Genomic DNA, 22410 nt, shown 5'->3' with positions numbered 1-22410 from the left:
TTTTATCTAGATGATTTGAAATAATTAATTAGGTTCATGTGAACATTTTTCCTATACACATGGGAAAATTATTTTTAATACTAACATTAACCAAAAATATAAACACTAGGAATGACAAGTAAATGTCAAACATAAAGATGTAAAATCATTTGAAATGGTGTTAATTCATATAGACTCAGTTTCCAGTCACACAATTAGTGTTCAAAATTTTAGGAAGCAGAATGTGGACAGCAGTATTTTATCCACCTAAATAAAACAGCATAGTAGCATTTTATATGTATAGTAGCATTTATATACACTTTATTTGCATTCTAAGTGGTTTTCTCTATATATTCTATTATATTCAGAACATTATTTTGAACAGTAATGTGTCCCTCACATGTTAAAATGCATACACAAGAACAATTGCTAACAAAACCTGGCTATTTGGATTGACCTTGTGACTGTGTTCTGTTTTCTCCCAATTTAAAGTGACATGTGCATACCATCCCACAATAGAAATAAAATGATGACAATCAGGAACACAATGCCAACTGAGTCTGCCCTTCAAGTGGTAAGACTCTGAAGAGCTAAATATTTTGTGTCTATGATGTGCAGGGAAAAAATTGAAGAAATTACTTCCAATTTCTAGTGGAACAAATGCTAAAAACCCTAAAATGGATGTTGTGGCACTTCAACCCCAAATCTAGAACAAAGAGATAACTGTAAATGGGTTTTCATATTGCAGAAAATGTGGCAAAGTGAAAGTAATCAGTCTCAGAAGTTTTTTTAGTGCGTATATAGAAATAGACATAAACACAGAAGATTTTAATACAGACATAAACATATACATGTTATTTTATTGTTTATTTAATCAATGGTTATGAGTTTAAATTTTATTGATCATGCTTAAAGTTATTTCTTGTATAATCAAAGTATAGATCGTAATAATCAAAATGTCTTTACCTTAGATGCATTTACTGAGAGATACCCATTGCTTGAAAGGATTCTTTTTTGCTGCTGAGCAATTTGCAAAAATTCAAACTTCAGTGTTGTCTGTTCTGAAAGAAAAAAGAATTGACCATTTTATTATTGAACAAAGATATCAGAATATGGACACACAGTGAAAACATTTTGGCTTACTTTCATTTAGTCTAGTTGTGACTTTTAAAAATGTATTTATGAATTATTTCTTTAACTTTGAAATGTGTTCAATGAATTCTCTAAGTTTAACATCTAAACTTCATTATTTAGGTTAGTTGAAGTTTCTTGTCTGCCCACTGATTGTTCAGATATTCTACTCCTTACTCTATTACTCTATTCTAAAACAATTTGAAACCATAGAGATTGAATTCAAATATGTTAAATTTTCTGTTAACTTAATTACACTTTTAGATTAATTAATTTATTTTAGGTTAATGAACATTGCATTGAGATATATGAGTACAAAAGAAGCCACTACTAATACCATTGCAAAGGTTTTATACTAAGGGTGTGCATGGATATTAAAGGTGAGAAAATTAATGAAGTGTGGTCTAGGACTGAAAGATGAAGATTATACTGTTGCCAGAAGTTATCAGTGGTAAGTAGGAACTTAGCCTGGATTACAAGAGATAAAGGTTAGATAATAAATTTCAAATGATAAAATTATCAAACATATGAAGTTCAGTTCTTGCGTGTTTGTGAATAGACACAAAGCAAAGTTTGGATGTACTACAGTCATGTTGGCTGTTGCACTGCAATCTATTTTAGTTTACATTATCTGTATTTTCGTCTCATGGATGAAGAAAAAGGATTATATCTCAAAATATAAATCGTAGGTGATCTACCGACATAATTATTATTTTTATAAATATCTTCCTTATTAAATATTCCCCACTCCAAATATCAATTCTTTAAAACCAAGAAATACACACTCCCTCCTCCCACACACTTGAACAAAAAGAAAGAAAATATTATTTTATTTCAGATTGTAAAATGGCTACTGCACATATGTGTTGACCTGGTTTTGAATCCCTAGTACCTTTGTAAAATACCACACATGGTACTACATGCTTATAAATCCCTGTGTTGGGGGCCAGACACAAGCAGAAGCCTAAAGGTCATTAGTGACTCAGTATGTTCAAATCAATGAACTTGAGGGTGGATATGAAACCCTGTCTCAAATGATGAGTTAGAGACCAATCAAGGAGACATCTGGCCTCCACACATACACTTATAGACACACACGTGCACACATACGAACACATACATACAACAAATACACATAAACAATTTCATACAGACCAACATACAAGCACACATGATTTTTATGTAGATAAACTACCATTGGACCTGATAAATCCATAAAGTGGATTTTTTAAATTTTTGACAGAAAAACAACCTATAATTATTTGTCACAAGAATAAATGAATATTTTATTACTAGGAAGTGAAATTTATGAGGACTAGATGAGTCTGTGAATAAGAGAGATTGTGATAACTGAAAAACAGGTAAGCAAGGAGGGATTATACAAAGATTGGAAGGCAAAATTTACTTAAAAGAAAATAGTTCCTGTCTTGATAAGTCACTGTAATAACAGTTATTTGCATCCATTAAGTGTGCACAGCCACTTTGCATAATAAAGTATCAGGCTTGTGATTACAGTGACTTTTGTTATGCTTCTGCCTCCTCATTTTGCAGAACATTCGCAAATGTCTCAGAAAAAATGCAATTTTTGAAAACATTTTGTACCTTCCTGATTCTAAATATAAAGTAAATCCCGTAACTTTTTATGACTTAGAGCTTCAGGTTACATTTTCTCAAAATGTTTCCTTTTGATAGTTTCGTGAATGCTTCCCTTGCTTTGGTGACAACAGCATAAAGTTAAATTCTGGTTAAGGTTGTTTCATTGTTTTTAAATAAAAAAAAACAACAATCATTTTTGATAGGAAATGTTTAAAAGAATTAAGCTACAGGAGATCAGGTAAACATGTCTGTTCATGATTTTCATTGTTAAGTGTGTATTCTGGACTATTCTAACAATTGGTAAGTTAAATCAGAATTTCTGAGGTGAATTTAAAAGAAGGAAGGAGGGTGTGGTGTTGCTTGGGAACCTTCTGTGTGCTGGACCTTTAAATGTGTTGTATGTTAATATTTTAAATTTCAAGGAGAGGAGATTTGTTTCACAACGCAAAAACAGAGGCTCAGAATGGAACATCAGTTCTACAAGCTCATGTATTTGGAAGTCAATTGAATTTGTGTACCTTTGCTCACATGAACTATTTTTCAATTAAATAGAGTGATCCTGATGGCAAAGTGATTGCTCATTTTCTAATAATTGAATATGTTGCTTTCACAAGAAAAAGAAGTTCCAAAAAGAGACAGCTTGCTATTTTCTGTTTAAAGGATAAAATCAACATCCCAAGCTATTCATTGATACCATAGGAATGAATATCTTTGTTATTACCTCCTTAATTCGAAAGTGCATTTTGCTTCAGCTGAAATCCACCTATAGTGAATAAGCTTTTAGAAAGACGGCTTAGTTGGAAATGGTAGCACGTGTCTTGAATCTCAGCCATGAACAACTTGGATAAAATGATCATAAGTTTGGAAGCAACTGGGCTACCCATAGAGAACCTGTGGAAAAGTAAAACAAGCAAGTGATATGGGAGTTCCCTCTGTGTACTGTGATTACCATTAGTGAATAAAGAAACTGCCTTGGCCAGTTGATAGGGTAGAACTTAGGTAGGCAGGGAGGACTGAACTGAATGCTGGGAGAAAGAAGGCAGAGTCAGACAGGGATACCATGGAGCCACCAGAGTCAGACAAACCAAATCATTGCCAGTAAGGCATGGCCATGTGGCAATATACAAATTAATAGAAATGAGTTAAATTAAGATGTAAGAATTAGTCAATAAGAAGCAAGAGATAATGGACCAAGCAGTGATTTAATTAATACAGTTTCTATGTGGTTATTTCAGTTCTGGGTGGCTGGGACGAACAAGCAGCTTCCTCCTACTAGTAAGCAAACAAACAAACCAATAAACAAATAAAAATGAACCAATTGAAATACAAATGTTCTTAGTTTTGGAAAAGACACTATAAACTACAGGCTACTAATTCTTAGGTTATAAGCACAACTCCTCATTTACATACCACCCAGTGATGTGGGATTCCCCTTTGTATGCTATGATTACCATTAATGACTAAAAAGAACTACTTTGGACCTATAGCAGGACAGAACTTAGCGAGGCAGAGGAAATCTAAACTGATTGCTGGGAGAAAGAAGGGTGGAGTCATGTAGCCCTGTCAGAGACAGACACCAGGACTTTAGCCGGTAAACCACAGCCACAGCAATGCACGGATTAATGCAGATGGGTTAAATTAATATGTAAGAGCTAGCTGATAAGAAGTTTGAGGTAATAGGCCAAGCAGTAATTTAATTGATACAGTTTCCGTGTGGTTATTGTGGGGCTGAGCAGCTGGGAAACAAACAAACAACCTCTTTACAGCAATCCAGATTTACTGTACCAATTAGAAAGCACCATATCTGAAACATAACTTATCTTCTACTTTTCTTAATTTTTAAACTTTCAAAAGATCTTGGTTAAGTTGAGTTTCTTATAAAGCAGTGAAATTAATTTTTTCTTCCTTGCCTGTAAATTTATCTGACAAAGACTGATAAATCACATCTACATCCTTTTGAGAAAATTTGTTAGTAAACATATATGTCCTTTTTATTAATAGAAATAGTTGGTTAATTAAAATTCTATCTATTTTTCAACTTGAAGTAGATAAATTAGTAGGATAATCTAGAATAGAGTTACAACCTCTTTGTCACTTAAGTTGACACAAGATTCTTTAAATGAAACAAAAGTGATAGCTGTAAATAATATTTCATGCCTTCTCCCTTGAGACAACATGGGATTTATTCATTAAAATAGATTATGACATTATTAAATTCTTGCATTATCACTAAATTCAAGCAGTTATACATGAACACTTTTGACATCATGTTTATTTCACATTGCACAGCATCATGCTTTCTCTCTTCACTTCACTGTCTATATTCTAAACAATCCAACTTGTGTTTCAAATACCCACAAATAGTTTATCAGAAAACAAACATTATGAAAAAGTAGGAGATACTCCGGAAGTTGATGCTCTACGTTAGATTGTCTACTCCATTGCCATACTTGGATTTGTAATGTTTTTAGTTTCTTGGCTTCCGATAATTTGCCATTTTTTATTTGTTTTGTTTTGTTCATTTTTTTTTGAGACAGAATTTCTCTGTGAAGCCATGGTTGTCCTGATGCTCTGTGGACTAGGCTGACCTTCAAGTTGCTGGGGTTAAAGGCATGTGCCACTGCTATCTGCCTTGGCCATTTTTAATGGAAATATATTAAAATCCAAAAATTTAAAAATAGTAAAAATGACAAGTATAAAAATTAATAGGAGGCTTTAAAACCTGTCCATAAGCATAAATGCTAAAATTAATATTGAGAGCTTATGTCAAAATAAGATATAAAGTCTAAAATAAACCGCTACTTTTATCTATCTTTCACCGAAGATCAATTTTTCTTTATGCATTATTATTTATTTTTGCTTATTTATTTACATTTTTTCTTTTATTCAGAATAGATTTTTAGGTATCCATTCATAAGGAATGGACTCCAAAAAGGCAGTTCATGATCTAGGGATAAATACTGGTTGAACTGTAAGTAAACTGCTCAAGCCACACAACTGTCATCCACATTCAGGGGCCTAGTTCTGTCTTGTGCAGGTTCCCCAGCTGTCAGGAGTCAGCTGTTTCTGTAGATTTCCCTATCATGTTGATCCCTTTGCTCATATTATTGCTTCTTCCTCTCTACAACTGGAGTTCAGGAGTTTGGCCCAGTGCTTAGCTGTGGATCTCTGCATCTGCTTCCATTAGTTACTGTATGAAAGTTCTATGGTGACAATTAATGTAGTCATCAATCTTATTACAGGGGAAGGTAGTTAAAATGCCCTCTCCACTAATCCTTAAAATAGTAGTTTGGGTCACTTCCAGGATTCTATGGAATTTCCCTAGTGCCTGGAAGATACTTGGGGGTGGGGAGAGACCTTTGTCCTGCCTCAAGTGATGTGACAGACTTTGTTGACTCTCCATGGGAGGACTCATCTTCTCTGAGGAGTGGATAGAGGGTGGAGAAGGGTGGGGAGAAGGTGTGAGGAGCAGGATGATGGCAGCGAGAAGAAACTGGGATTGTATGTATAATAAGATTGTTTTAAAATAAAATAAAATAATAAGAAAAGAAAATTGATTTTAGCCAAGGAGTGGTGGCATATGTCTTTAATCCCAGGACTAAGGAGGCAGAGGCAGGTGGATCTCTGTGAGTTTGATGTTAGTCTGGTTTACAAAGTAGTTCCAGGACAGCAAGGCTATACAGTGAAACTTGTCTTGAAAAACCACACACACACACACACACACACACACACACACATTCTTTTCTCAGACAATATAACCTGATTACAGTTTCTCCTCCTTCTATTCTTTCCAGTTCCTCCAAATATCATGTCATTTAAAAGGCTTACTAATAGTACAAAATTTATAACCTGAAAGAGTTTTTATGTAAGATATTAATTTTTCTGTTATTGATTTCAAGTTGCTGTCAGCTAACCTATGGAATAGGATGAACCTATATTAGATAGTTTATTTGACAAAATGTAGGGAGCCCTGGAACTTACACACCATTAAATGCAAGGGTGTAGATTTTTGCTTTAGTTCTCCCTCTCTCCCTAACTTTACTACTCAAGGATGAATAAGGAACATTAGAGAATTTATACTCATCTCAAAATGCTTTCAATGTGCTTTTAGGAGTGCCTTATGACGCTGAAATTGTCTGACTTGAAAGCTCATAATAATTTCACACTTTAAAAGATATAGGGAAGACTTAAAAAATTCACACAAAGAAGTTTCAGATTCTGGAAACGAGTTAGATAGTAAAAACTAAGACATAGAACAAAAGGATAGAAAGAAGGTAGAGAATAAGCTGTGGTTCTTAGAGCTTGCACCTGTGAGGCCTGATGCACCATACTGCACAGGAGAAGGACTGAACCAGTGACCAGGCCTGGAGCAGGCCTGTGATAGCTGAATTACACAGAAGCAGGTCTGAGCCAGCAACCTTGGGCTGGAACAGGCCTGAGGCAGAAAACTTCACAAGAGCAGGATTGAACCAGTGACCTGGGCCAGAGTAGACCTTGGAACGTGAACTCTAGGGTAGCAGGAATGGATCCAGACCAGGAACATTTGTGAAAGAAGGACTAGGACAGCAACATAGGCTGGAACAGGCTTGAGGTGGTGAGCTCCACAGGAGCAGGTACAGGGGAGCAACTGCTGAGCATGTGGGCCAGAGTAAGAGACTGCTGCAGATATGGGCATAAATCGGGAACCTTCTTGGGAGTATACCTGAGCCAGGATCTCTGTAGGTCTGGGCATGAGTCTGGGACTTCTGAGGGGGTAGGCCTGAGTCAGGACCTCTGTGAATCTATGCAAAGGTTTGGGACCTCTGAGGGAGTAGGCCTGAGCCAAGTCCTTTGAGTGTCTGGGCACACCTGAGTTTGGGACCTCCAAGCGAGTAAATCAGAGCCAGAGACCTTTGCAGGACCAACCTCAATCCATAAAAGCTGCAAAGGAAAACGATCAAGTAACCTGTAAAGGCAGACCTATCAGAATTACACCTGACTTCTCATTGAAGTCAATGAAAGCCAGAAGGTCATACTCAAGTGTTATGCAGACATTAAGAAACCACAGATGCCAGCCCAGACTACTATACCCAGCAAAACTTTCAATCACCATAGAAGGACAAAAAAAGATATTCCATGACAAAACCAGATTTAACCAATATCTAGCCACAAACCCAGCCCTACACAAAGTACTAGAAGGAAAACTCCAACCCAAGGAAGTTGGCTACATCAACAAAAACATAGAAAATTGAAGATCTCACAGCCACAACCCAAAGAAGGGAAAAACACACAAATTAACATCACCAAAAATGAAAACTAAATTATCAGGAGATAGCAATCACTGGTGATTAATATCCCTTAATATAGATGGACTCAGCTCACCTATAAAAAGGCACAGGTTAACAGATTGAATACAAAAACAGAATCCATCTTTCTGCTGCATAAAGAAACACACAATAACCTCAAAGACAGACGTTACCTCAGAGTAAAAGGTTGGGGAAAAATTTCCAATCAAATGAACCTAAGAAACAAGCTGGTATAGCTATTCTAATCAAAATTCTCCCAACCAAAAACTCTCCCAACCAAAAATTCTCCCAACCAAAAAGAGCCCAGGACCAGAGTGTTTCAGCTCAGAGTTCTACAAGACTTTCAAAGAAGAACTAATGCCAATCCTCCTCAAATTATTGCATACAATAGAAACAAAAGAAACATTGCCAAACTCTTTTTATGAGGCTACAATTACCGTGATACCCAAACCACAGAAAGACATTACTAAGAAAGAGAATTACAGACCAATCTTACTCATGAATATTGATGCAAAAATACAAAATAAAATACTGGCAAATTGAATCCAATAACACATCAGAACCATCATCCACCATGATCAAGTCGGCTTCATCCTAGAGAAGCAGGGATGGTTCAACATAAAAAAAAAATCTGTCAACGTAATCCACCATATAAACAAGCTGAAAAATAAAAATGGCATGATCATCTCATTAGATTCCCAATTTTTTTGACAAAATACAACATCCCTTCATAATAAAAGGTCTTGGAGAGAGCAGGAATACAAGGAACATACCTAAATGTAATAAAGGCAATATACAGCAAGCCAACTGCCAACATCAAACTAAATGGAAACCCCCAGTGATTCCACTGAAATCAGGAACAAGACAAGGTTGTCCACTCTCTCTATATCTATTCAATATAGTTCTTGAGGTCCTAGCTAGAGCAATAAGACAACAAAATGAGATCAAATGGATTCAAATTGGAAAAGAAGTCAAACTCTCACTATTTGCTGATGCTATGATAGTTTAGACAAGTGACCCCAAAAATTCTACCAAGAAACTTCTACAGCTTATAAACTATTTCAGTAATGCTGCAGGATACAAGATTAACTCAAAAAAGGCAGTAGCGCTCCTGTACACAGATGATAATTGGGCTGAGAAAGAAGCAGAGAAATATTACCCTTCACAATAGCCACAATAGCATAAAATATCTCGGAGTAACTCTAACCCCAAAAGTGGAAGACTTTTATGACAAGAACTTTAAAACTTTGAAAAAAGAAATTGAAACCGGGCAGTAGTGGCACGTGCCTTTAATTCCAGCACTTGGGAGACAGAGGCAGGTGGATCTCTATGAGTTTGAGGCTAGCCTGGTCTACAAGAGCCAGTTCCAGGACAGGCTCCAAAAGCTACAGAGAAACCCTGTCTTGAAAAACAAACAAACAAACAAATAAACAAACAAAAAACAAAAAGAAAGGAGAAAGAAAAAAGAAATTGAAGAAGACACCAGAAAGTGGAAAGATCTCCCATGATCTTGGGTAGGTAGAATTAACATAGTAAAAATGGCAATCTTACCAAAAGTAATCTACAATTTCAATGCAATGCCCAAAATAATCCAAGCAAAAATCTTCACATTTTGAAAGAACAGTACTTAACTTCATAAGGAAAAACAAAAAACCAAGGATAGCCAAAACAATCCTGTACAATATTGTGATTGGAAGTATCACAATTCCTGACTTCAAATTCTACTACAGAGCTGGTATTGCCATAAAAACAGACAGGAGGACCAATGGAAGTAAATCAAATACCCAGATTTAATCCACTCACTTTCAAACACCTGATTTTTGACAAAGAAGCAATAAAAAAGTAGAAAAATAAAATTAGGTTCACATATATCACCATGCACAAAACTCAAGTCCAAATGGATCAAAAACCTCAATATAAAGCCAACCACACTGAACCTCATAGAAGAGAGAGTAAGAAGTACACTTGAATGCATTGGCACAGAAGACCACTTACTAAATATAACCCCAGTAGCACAGACACTGAGAGAAACAATTAATGAATGGGACTTCCTGAAACTGAAAAGCTTCTGTAAAACAAAGGACATGGTCAACAAGACAAAACGACAGCCTACAGAATGGGAAAAAAATCACCAACCAACAGAGGTCTGATCTCCAAAATGTGCAAAGAACTCAATAAATTGTCATCAGAAGAACAAATAATCCAATAAAAATGGAGTACAGACCTAAATAGTGAACCCTTAACATGGAATCTAAAATGACTGAAAGACACTTAAGGAAATGTTCAACATCCTTAATCATCAGAGAAATGCAAATCAAAACAACTCTGAGATTCCATCTTACACCTGTAAGAATGGTCGAGATCAAAACACTGATGACAAATTATGCTAGAGAGGATGTGAGATAAAGGATACACTCATGCATTGCTGGTGGGAATGCAAGCTGGTACAGCCCTTTTGGATATCAGTGTGGCAATTTCTCAGAAAATTAGGAAACAAACTCCCAGCAATACCACTTTTGGGTATATATCAAAAGGATTTTCAAACATGCCACAAGGACATGTGCTCAACTATGTTGATAGCAGCCTTGTTTGTCATAGCTATAACCTGGAAACAACCTAAATGCCCCTCGAACAAAGAATGGATAAGGAAAATGTGGTACATTTATACAATAGAGTACTAACCAGCAGAAAAAAAATAATGACATCTTGAAATTTGCAGGCAAGTGGATGGAGCTAGATAACATCATTTTGAGTGAGGAAACCCAGACCCAGAAATACAATTATCATATGTAATCACTCATAAATGGTTTTTATACATAAAGCAAAGAAAAGCAGCCTAAAAATTGCAATTCCAGAGAACTTAGACAACAGTGAGGACCCTATGAAAGGCATACCTGTAACTAATCTACATTGGAAGTAGAAAAAGGCAAGATATCCTTAGTAAATTGGGAGTATGGGGACCTTGGGAGAAGGTTGAAAGGGAGTGGAGGCAGGGGGGAACAGAGAAAAATGTAGAACTCAATAACAATCAATTTTTAAAAAGTACTTACACCTGTGTAGGACTAACAATTGTTACTATCCCTTGGGCGCTTGCCTAGAACCTTCACATAATGTGAGAGCCAGTTCTCTAACACTGTGTCCAAAGTGTCTAATACCTTTATCAATGAGAGTCTATCTTCAAGTTATGGAAGGCAACCATGGCTATAGCAATGGTTAGTATTGTTTTCAGAAGTCTCTATTATTCTTTGGACCAACAACCAAAGAAGTCCATCATGCCTGACATTAGGGGTTTTGCTAGGCAGTCTGTTTTGGGGTGGAGTAACTTTATCACCCTGGGACATAAATCCATTAAGCACACACACACACACACACACACACACACACACACATTTTTAGTTTTGAGTAGGCCTATAAAACATGTTTCCTTTTGACTTCTTCAAACATCCTTAGTGTTATCTCTTTTCCCCTCTCCCAGTTAAAGTCTTCCCCATTTTCTCATTCTGACATTGCAGGCAAGAGACATCACTCCTGGCTTTAAATTCTGTACTTAGCTAAAATTACCCCCTTGGTGTATCAAGAGTTTCATATTTGTGTGTGAATGCACATGTGAAGTAGAATGTCAAAAAGATTCTGTACACCGGCATTCACTGGAGAAAATGTCAGACTATCCAAATACCCCCAAAACTCATATGATGCTGGTTAGATGACGAAAATGTAGGTGAAACATGCACTGAAACATTAGTTCTTTAAAAAGAAAGAAAATATGATACATAACAATATGGGTGGGTATTGAAGCTAGTGTTTAAGGCAATTAAATTAAGGTAATTAAGGTAATCTGTTACAAAAAGAAAATCAAAAGACAATCTTGTTGTTATGATGAATCTAATGTAGTCAAACTATAGAACTGAGAAGTAAAATGATAGCTAAGAAGGGTCTGGTCTGAGACTACGTTGGAGGTTTCAGTCTTGCAAGATACATATTGTATATTTTAATTGTTTCTGGTTTTGCTATGTGACAAGGAATCTTCTGCTATAGTTTAGGCTACCGAGCTCATGATCATCCGTATCAGGCTCCTGAAGTTTTGAGATTAAACACTTCTGTCCCCATGCATAGGTATATATGTATATATGATTTTGAACATATATATCTATATATAGGTATGCATGTATGTAGTTATATCCATGCTCTTCCATACAGGATATAGGTATGTGCAATCAAGAGTTGCTATTATGTAGTATAATTGCAAGCTCCGCTGAGTAGTGTAAATGAAAACACCTTTGCTTTGCTTCGTTTTCACTCACACACCAGACTGAACCATAGCTTTGTGATTACTCAACAGGTGCTGTCCTCATGATATACCCATGATATTCCGTTTCAGGAAACAAATTTGAAAAATTGCAGAATGGAATTTTTGCTGCTTTTTTTATTTACTTAACTGTAAAGGAATCGCCTAGACTTCTAATCTTGCTTTTTCATCTAAGTTCAAGAGTAATATATATTCCTGATAACTTTAAAAAGCTAATATTCGTGAAAATATTCAGCATCCTGCAGACACTTAAAATTTTCAGACATCATCAGTGATACTTATGTAAAATGTTTAGAAAAAGTAGATCTCTGGAAATAGTGATCTCTTGATTCAGAACTCTAGTTCAGTCAGCACCAAGGATGGACACTGTACACTGAGTCTTACCAAATGCTTTCCCTGTTTTTCTTTAAAGAGAAGAAAAAATATCTCCTGAGATTTCTTTTGGCCACTGTGGATTAATCTGTATTTGTAGAGTGTTCCTACAGCATCCCAAAAGCCCTGGGTATATATTTCAGTTGCCCTGAAATTGCCCTTGGTGGTGTCTGCTTGAAATCCCAATATTTGGCAGTTTGACACAGGATTAAGAGAAATTCAAATCCTCTGCAACTATATTGTTAATTTGACACCATTCAGACCAACAAAGATCCTGTCTCCAAAAGTAAAATGAAAGCAAATGAAACAAAATATAAACCAACTAACCAATGAAAACAAACTGTCAGTTAAGGAACTAGAGTTTGACTTTGTAACCTGTAGGGTGAAGGGTTAAAAACAAATTCTGCAGTGTTGGTCTGAATGCCACATGAACAAGTTTGCAAACATACACATGCATATACACATAAACAGAAAATATGTGTTTAAACTGAAATAAAATCAATAATTTTACAGTATGAGTATTTAATCTAGTCACAATTAACATCATCTAAGGTAAGAGCTAGGCTCTTATGTTTTTATTGTTTTTCTTAATAAATTTATTGGACTGATGTATGAAACCAGTCTTTAGAGCTATCAGCTCTTGCCCTGCCCTTTAATTCTCTCAACAATTAAAACATAAGCACCAGAGATGAAAGAGTGAATTTATGGTACTATGTAATTACCATTTAAATCTTAGACCACCTATTTTAGAATTTCTTGCCTTTATGGGTTAAATAAAAAAAAAAAAAGTCAGGTGTGTTTGAAATAGCAGAAGTCTACAGGAAGAAAAGGAACAAATGGTAGAGAGCACCTTGTAGGGTGACTTAATTCACGCCCACAGCAGACAGGCAGGCCAGGGGAGAGCACCTCTCAGGTGTTTCAGCTTTCACATCCGTTAATGCTGAGCACTGGTGAGAAAATGTGTTTACAAGATATCAACAATTATGTGGCGATCAATATTTGTACTAATGTCTTAACCTTTTCAGTCACAGTGCTAAGGATTGCTGATTGTACCATTGGTTTTATCAGTTTCCTGAGAGCTTATTCCAACCCAGTATTTGGAGTTTTGTCTTTGTGGCACTGGATAGTGAATTTAAGGCTCCTGCCACATCTCCAGCCCCTGTTTTCATGGCACAATCTTACTGAGATGTCCAGAATGGTTCATTCTTAGGATCTTCCTTTTCAGGCTCCTATACATGCCTGCACCACCACAGTTGCCAACTGCCAATATACTCTGATTGTTTCATTGGAATGTTATAGAAACAAACATCCAAGATCATAACAGTGTAGTGTAAAAATTTCTGAAGAAATTGACAAAATCATTCTGAGTATGAATTTCACTGTTGCATTAAAAATAATCAAAGTACATCTGGTTTGGACTATTTTGATGAATCTTAAATATCTTGTGGCGAGTAGAGTGTCCTTGCCATATGCTCAAGCTTTAGTTCATTGATTGGTTTATTGAGCTGAGCTGACTTCCTAGTGTAAAGCTGATTCATTTTATAATTTATCATAGGAAAAGCTAATGAGAACCTTGGATGCCTTTTCTGCTCTCCTGGAATATGTGTCTTTCCTAATGGCTTTTAAATGGCGTGGCTCTCAACCATGACCTTGATTTCATCTCTCCAAGATGAAAATTAAGATAGCGTTTAAATTAAAATGTGTTCTTCAGTGAAGTAAAGATGTTTCTGGTTCTTTAAAAGAGACACAGACCCTAACGTATTTCAGAGCTCATTATTTACTTAACTAGCGTGTTCCAGTGTGGTTTCCAGAAATGGCTATAGCAACATTTTCCAATGCATATATTCTAATAGTAAGACTTTAAGGAGTCTCTCATCAACAAGTCAGACCTGTTATGCTTCCTCAAAATCTAGAGAGACTTAAAAGGAAGGCAGAGTATTACAGCTGAACCCAAGGCACCTGAAATATTTTCGGGTAGTATCAGTAAGAGTGAAGTGTGGAAGGTCTAGGATTGATGTGGCAACATTAACTGGGACAGTAACATCACCAGTGTGCTTCAAGACAAAAAGGCACTGGGGCCATAGAAATTCAGCAGTTAATTATTACAACCTCTGCATGTGTAACTTTGGTAAGAACTTGAGACCAAACAATTTTACTATCATGGGAATGGCCTCCTAAAATACAAAAGAGGTAAAACAGATCTAGGAAATCTTTACCCTACTTCAAGCTGCAGCATTAATGCATGTAGGCAATGCATCCTTATATAAAATTCTAGCAAATGAAATTCATCAACCAGAGTTTCATGGCAGGCAAAGTGCTAGTTAAATATTACCGTGATCTTCTGGAATGATAATGAAGAAGTCTGTGACTAGCAATAACTCTCAGCGATTACAAGCTGTGGCTTCCACAAGCAATTTCTTGAGAATAGATTTGTAAAAATATGCATTCAATGTAGAAATGACACTTCATGCAAATAATAATTTAACCTTTCAAAATCTATTTGGTTTTACACTGTGTATTGTTTATGTGTGTCTCTGTGTGCACATGTATGTGGTTGTTATGTGTGTATGTGGGGAGGGGTTATTCGCTTGGATGCCTTAGCATGTTTGTGAAGGCCAGTAAGTACCTTTGATAAGTCCATTCTCTCATTTTATCATGTGGGTGACATATATCTAACTCATGTTGCCAGTCCTGGCAGTAAGTGACTTCATGCGACAAGCTAAGTTGTTAGCCAACAATAACAAATAAAGGCACGTTGTTCATAGAAGACACAATCTAATTGCAAACTCTCTGCTGTTCTGGCTTGTATAATTTTCCCACTTTCTTCTACAATGATCCTTGAGCCTCAGGTACAGAAAGTGTATTGACGTTCATCTTTAGATTGAGTTCTGTGACTCTGTATTTTTGATGGAGGTGGGTCTTGTATTAATCTGTTGCTTTCATTGGTTAATTAATAAAGAAACTGCCTAGGCCCATTTGATAGGCCAACCCTTAGGTGGGTGGAGTAAACAGAACAGAATGATGTGAGAAAGAGCCGAGTCAGTGAGTCGCCATGATTCTCCCACTCCAGACAGATGCAGGTTAAGATCTTTCCTGGTAAGCCAGCTCGTGGTACTACACAGAATATTAGAAATGAGTTAGATCAATATGTACGAGCTAGCCAATAAGAGGCTGGAACTAATGGGCCAGGCAGTGATTAAAAGAATATAGTTTTCGTGTAATTATTTCTGGTAAAGCTAGCTGGATGGTGGGACGCAACCCTGCCACCGCTCCTATTACAACAGAGTGAAAGCTAACTGGGTGGCGGGGACGCAGCCCCACCACTCCTATTTCAACATATTTTGATTCATTGCAATTTTCTGTAATGGTCTAGGAATATCAAAAGCTATATTCATAAAGTATCAGGAAGATTACTAACCAGATGTGAACTGACCAAGGATGACAATAGACACATTAACTGGAAGAAAGCCCGGGAGGCCTCAACCATACACAAAGAACTGCAATCAACAAAGACATTTCTGAGAAGTAGAAATAGTCTTCCCCAGTGAAGAGAACACCAGTTTGTTCAATGCCAAATCAACAGTCCTGAAAACATAGATACAGGTAGTGTTATATAGACTGAACAGGTTGTAGCTATGAGATGTGTGTGTGTGTGTGTAACAATTAATGAAAAAAGCCATATGTTTGAAAAAGCAGGGCTATATAACAGGGCTTGAAGAAAGTAAAGTAAAGAGGAAAATAATGCATTTATATTATAATTTCAAAAGCTGAGAGAAATAATTTTACAAAGCACAGCTTGCTTAAAGTTTTAGAAAGTTTGATAGTAATATATATGTTCATATATAAATTTAACTTTAGCATTTCAAAGACAATTATGCAAAACCAATTTACTTTAGACAACTTTACAAGTATTGAAGACATTACAAAAAAGAAAGTAAATGTGTTTTAATGGATGATTTAAAATCATTTTAATTCAAAAAATTAACACCAAACTGACTTTTAGGGCTCCATATTCTACCTTTTTAATTTTCTTTCCCACAGACAAGCTTCATGCAGCAGGTTCCTTTTTTATTTCTCAAGGTCATCTTAAACACATGGACTCTTTCTGTGAATGATTTGGTTCAGTCCCTTTAAAATGCCCAGTGCAGCAGTGAGGAGTGGGGATGAAGATAGAAAAGAGCCGTGCTAAGAAAAAGCACTCTTTGTTTCACATGCTTTACTACTAGCAATGTTTGTTCATTGTTTCAGTCAATTCTTTTGGCTGTCTCCTGTGAAGCTGTTAGTTTTAAATCAGCAACAAAATTTTTGGTACCGGAGATATTGGTTAAGGGCATGGTGGTAAGATCAGTATTTGGAGTTAACCTAATGGCAGAAATCAGGGACACATTCTTTATTCTATATTCCATAATCTGTTATTTCACAGCCATCATAAAATAATTACAATATGTGTGCATGTGATATTAACTATTGAAGACAATGAGAATTTGAGAGGGTGATGTGTGAGAGGCACAGTTATAGCCTGAAGAGGAGAAGGATGGTGGCATGTGATGTAAATACAGTACTCACGTGAAATTCTCCAAAAACAATTTCTTTCCAAAATGAAACAAAGAGAAAATATTTTCTACTAGAAACTCACTGACTATAAAGAGAAAAACGATGAGTGTACATCCACACTGGACACAGTGTCTTAGGGTTTTCTATGGCTGTGAAAAGACACCGTGACCATAGCAACTCTTATAAGGAAAATATTTCCTTGAAAGGACTCAGTAACAGTTTCAGAGGTCCAGTTCATTATCATTCATGGCAGGGAGCATGGTGGCATCAGGAAGTTGTGGTGCTGGAGAATTAGCTGAGAGTCCTACATCTTACAGGCATCAGGAAGTCAACCAAGACAGTGGGCCGTATCCTGAGCATAGAAAACCTCAAGCCCTGACCCCACAGTGACACACATTTTTCAACAAGGTTATATTCACTCCAACAAAACCACACCTCCTGATAGTGCCAATCCCTGTGAGATTATGGAGGTCCTATTAAATTCAAATTACCACAAACAGTAAGACTCCATACACAGTAGTAATGTGGACAAAGCATTATTCCTTTGAAAGATATTGTTTCCGAAAGATGTCTTATTTCCAAATCATCAAACAGCTATAAGCAGAAAGATACCATCATTTTCAAAGCACAGGGACAATGTAAGAGACTGAAGGTGCATTAGTCTCAGGGTTGGTGAAACTGGCTGCTGATAAAATGGTACATTTAAAAGGCAAAGAAAAGCACTGAGTTATTTTAACAAAGTCTGAATTTCCTTGTGAGCAACAGAAGATGAAATAATATTTTAATAACAATTAACTACTTGAGTAGTCTCAAAATCATTTTACTTCCTATTCAAATTATTATAATCTACATTTAGATCCTTTGTGTGATGAGACTTTTAGTGATGGTCAGCCAACATGAACAAATAAATAAACATAAGCCTCCAACTCTCTTCTTTTTCTTTTGCCTCCATAACTTTAAATATAAAATCCTTCCCTGAATTTTCATGAATAAAACCCAGTGTGTGATAATTACATTTGTGTTTTGTGGTGGTTTATATTTCTTTCTTTCTTTCTTTTTTTTTTTTTTTTTTGGTTTTTCGAGACAGGGTTTCTCTGTAGCTTTGGAGCCTGTCCTGGAACTAGCTCTTGTAGACCAGGCTGGCCTAGAACTCCCAGAGATCCACCTGCCTCTGCCTCCCAAGTGCTGGGATTAAAGGCGTGCGCCACCACCGCCCGGCGGTGGTTTATATTTCTAAACCTTGAGTACTAAGGCTATTCATATGTCTGTTAATGGTAACTATTTCATATTTAGTATGTGTAGTAGTTTGAAGAATTCTGATAAAAAACCCATTAGAGTCAAATAGAAAAATATTGAAATAGAATATTAAGTTGTAATAAATGCACTTTAGCATTGTATGTATATATGTGTATATATTGCACAAGGGAGTGCATGTTCTGGTGTGTGTGAACTATGTGTGCGTTTACATGTATTTGTGAGTGCACATGTGCACAAAGAGTCACTGTCAGGTGTTTTTTTTTTTTTTTCATCTTTCAGACCTTCATATTTTTAAGATTCCTCACACTGAGCCCAAAGTTCACCAATTGACTAGAGTGGCCAGAGGCTGTGGGGAGTCCTCCTTTCATCAAGCCTCACAGATGGGGAGATGAGTGTCCCATTTATCGTTTTTAACACAACAGGATTCAATTCTCTCCCTGTTAGCTTCAGCTGTCAACTCAAAATAGCCCAGAGTTATCTGAAGGAATCTCAGAGGATTGCCTCCTTCACCTTGGTCTATGTGCATGCATGTGAGACATTTTAATTGTTAATTGATGTAGAGGGGTCAGCTAGTGAGAAGGGGGCCAGGGCTATATAAGGAAGCAAGCCAAGATTAGCAGGCCAATTTCTGCTTCAGTTCCTGGTTGGTAAGTGCTCTGACTTCCTTCATAATGGACTGACTAGAAGTCTAATTCAAATAAGCCCTTCCTTCTACAAGCTGCTAAGGTAATGTTTTCTTTTTGTTTTAAACAGAAAAGGAACTTGAAATATGTTCATGCACTTTGAACTTGTTTTGAGAATTTTAATCTGGAGTTTGATCAATACTCCCCCTTCAGTAAGAAACCATCTATTAATCATTTCTATTTCAATAGGTATCCAGATAGAAAATTACATCTAGCAAATATTAAGAATCAGTGTGATAAGGGTGGAGAGATGGCTCAGGTCAAGGTATTTACCAAACAAAGCTGAGTTAAATTCTTAAGCCAACATGAAAGATGGAAGGGAAAATGGCCTACAAAGTCTTCCTCTGATCGCTACAAACACAACATAAAAAGTGCATCCACACTTACATTATACACACGTACACAGGAGCAAATGAATACATATATAGGTATACACTTATGTACAAAAATCAATCAATCAAGAATTTTATTGTGGGAGTGTTAGCATAGTACACCAGAAATGATAACACTGCCTGTATTCCAAGTACTCAGGAGGCAGGCACTCAAGGTCAAGAACTGGAGGATATCCCCAGCTATCTAGCAAGGGGATGTATGAGAACCTGATACCCTAGAAGAGAAACGTAAACAATGTTAATAAAAGTAAACAGAAACTAAACTAAAGCAATTTAATTCTTACGAGAATCAGCCTTTCTTCCAGCATTCCAGCTTGTTTCTCTTAGTGTCTGCTTGCTACTCCTCTGACTCCTCCCTTGGTTCAATCTCTGTGAGCCCCTATAATTCCAGATTAGTCCATTTTGTGGGTTTTCTTGTTGATATCCTTAATTCCTCTGGCTGCTATAATCCTTCCTGTTCCTCTTTGGTTACTTGTTGATATCCTTGATTCCTCTGGCTGCCATAATCCTTCCTGCTCTTCTTTGGTTACTTGTCCTTTCTACAAGATGCAGGATGAGAAACCAATGACTGGTCCAGCCTAAAATTCATACTATGAGAGGAAGTCCACCCCTGACACTGCCTGGAGTGCCAGGAACCAGAGGTCAGATAGTCCAGAGACCCAGGATAGAACCACACAGGACCATCCAAAAAAAAAAAAAAAAAAAAAAACAATGAAATGATCCCAATTGATATTTTTGCTATTACAGTAGCCTGGAGCTTAGCCTAATCAGCAGAAAAATTTCCTCCAGCAGCTAATGGAAACACATGCAGAGAGCCAGTGTCAACATTTAACCATGAGAGACAGAACTCTTTTTCCAGGTGTTCAACTGATCGAATAAAGAATCATCTATATCTAAGAAGAATGATATATTTTTCTTTTCTTCTTTTAAGTAACTGATATAAATCTATATTTCATCCAAAAAACTTCAAACCCCATTTCTCCCAAATATTACCTGTTAAAATTATGTGTCTTTCTCAAAAGATTAATGTTATATGTGATACATGATGTTCTTTATATTCAATTTGTAATAGTTCATCAACTTTAATATTCATTCGAGAGACACTAGTTGTTTGGGAGGTGAACAAGAAATTCAGCACAATGTTTCTTTAGATATTTTAGAACCAGTCCTTATTTTTGAATGAGTATACAATTTTTGGATCAATAAGACATTTCTGAAGTTTATTGGACTTTTAGTGGGACAGTCATTTTCCTTTATTGCAAAGCTAGACACATTTGTGAGGCGTGCTGATTGTGACTGGAATCCCTTTGTTCTAAATCATTTAATAGTGTATAGAGTCAGAATTCTTGTGTGTGTGTGTTTGTTTGTGTGTGTGATAGCACTGAGCAATGTAGTGAGGAGTTTTGCCATGAGAGACATGACAATGAACAGAGAAATAGGAAAAAACAGAGTTCATTGTACTGAGCTGGGCCTCAATATATCTGTATACAGTGATAATTTTATAAAGCGACTATTATCTATTAACTCAGCTCAGTTTTCTCAAATAATATTTCCCTTTTCATTTCCATTCCCACTCCCACTGACACAAAAAGTTTTATAAGTGTTTTAAATATAATTCTATCCCCATAAGACATTATCAGACTGAATTGCAATCATTAAATCTGGAGAGTGTGTTATCTCTTCCCTATGAAGACAAACAGCAGAGATGTCTAACAAAGGTCCCTAAACTATTTGATCACAGCAGCATCCTTTTCCATTTTTGCAAAAGTGGAAATTAATCATGTTCTAATAATGCAGATATATTCTGAAAACATGACAATCTAGAACATTTCTACAGAGAAATAATGCAGATGGGGCAAAGCTAAAATGAACATAGCTTGTTTGTTCACACATCAAACAGTACAAAATAATTCCTTTTATGGGTTGGAAAATGGGGGCTCTTAAGGGAGTTTTTTGATTTTTGTTTTTTCAAGAAAGATTCAAGGAAGGCTTAGTCAGGGTATGCTGCTGTGCTGTCCCAGATGCTGGCATAATGACCAGTTATATAAAGATTTATAATTTGAATAGAATTCAGGAGAATAATTTTCATTTTCTTCACACAGAAACACTTGTCTTTCTTTGTGGAGCAGCAGTGATTCCAGCTACAAGGACTTGGAATTATAATGGACACATTGTCTTACTTGCCTAGAACTACTGCCTTCATAACAGATTTATCTCCACATTGAAACTTTGTTCTTCCCAGATTACACAGTGAGACGTTGTATCAACACACAATAAATAAATAAATAAATTAAAGTTAATATTGTGTGTGTGTGTGTATACATATGAGAGACCATTCTTATGGGAGATAGGAGAAAGAAAGAGGATAATTTAATTATGTTTCAGTGAATAAAACACATTGCTGTGGAAGAATGAGGGCCTGAGTTCAGATCCCAACACTAAATAAAAAAAAATAAGCGTGGACCGGTGGATGTGAAAACAAAAGGAACAGACTCCTGACATCAGACTTTACTCAATGTGTGCATTGGCACAAACACATGTGGACACAAGAGTGTGAATGTACACACACACACAAACACATATTAAAGTGTATAATATCATTAAATGAGTAGATACTCAACTGACAAGACCTAGTATCATTTATTCTTTACCTCTTTTTTTGTTTTGTTCTTTTTACATAAAAAGATTTGGAACACATTGAAAGAACAAAAATCCCTAAAACAAAATCTCATAGATAGCATTAAGCACAAAAATTCTTTGGGTTCACTTTCTTATTTAGCTTCTCTAGGATCTAAATTTTGGATTTCTTGAAAGCAAGTCTTGATATATGTGCACTCACTTTCCTGCCTGCAGAA

This window comes from Chionomys nivalis, chromosome 6 (assembly GCF_950005125.1).
Source record: "Chionomys nivalis chromosome 6, mChiNiv1.1, whole genome shotgun sequence".
Taxonomy (NCBI): Eukaryota; Metazoa; Chordata; class Mammalia; order Rodentia; family Cricetidae; genus Chionomys; species Chionomys nivalis.
Note: the sequence above shows the minus strand (reverse complement) of the source record.